At 30.6% G+C, this 232-nt stretch overlaps 1 pseudogene; it reads left to right on the top strand.

Moving 5' to 3' along the window:
• LOC119592351 overlaps positions 1-232 on the top strand; it is a 30,652-nt pseudogene that overhangs the window by 15,039 nt on the left and 15,381 nt on the right.

Genomic DNA, 232 nt, shown 5'->3' on the forward strand with positions numbered 1-232 from the left:
TAATATTAGTGTGTGTGTCTAGTTCTTTCTCTTTGCTGAATGACTAATGAAACCAATGATCAATTACCTAAAGAGAGCTGATGACTCTAAATCTAAATGAGAGTTTTATGTAGACAAGTATTGCTGTAGAGAAAATAATCGAAAAGACATGAATAACTAAGACCACCGATTCTATATGAATTAGGAAGGATTAGTATTACATCGTTTTTTTATGAACCAATTATCATTTTCC

Source organism: Penaeus monodon, chromosome 30 (assembly GCF_015228065.2).
Source record: "Penaeus monodon isolate SGIC_2016 chromosome 30, NSTDA_Pmon_1, whole genome shotgun sequence".
Taxonomy (NCBI): domain Eukaryota; kingdom Metazoa; phylum Arthropoda; class Malacostraca; order Decapoda; family Penaeidae; genus Penaeus; species Penaeus monodon.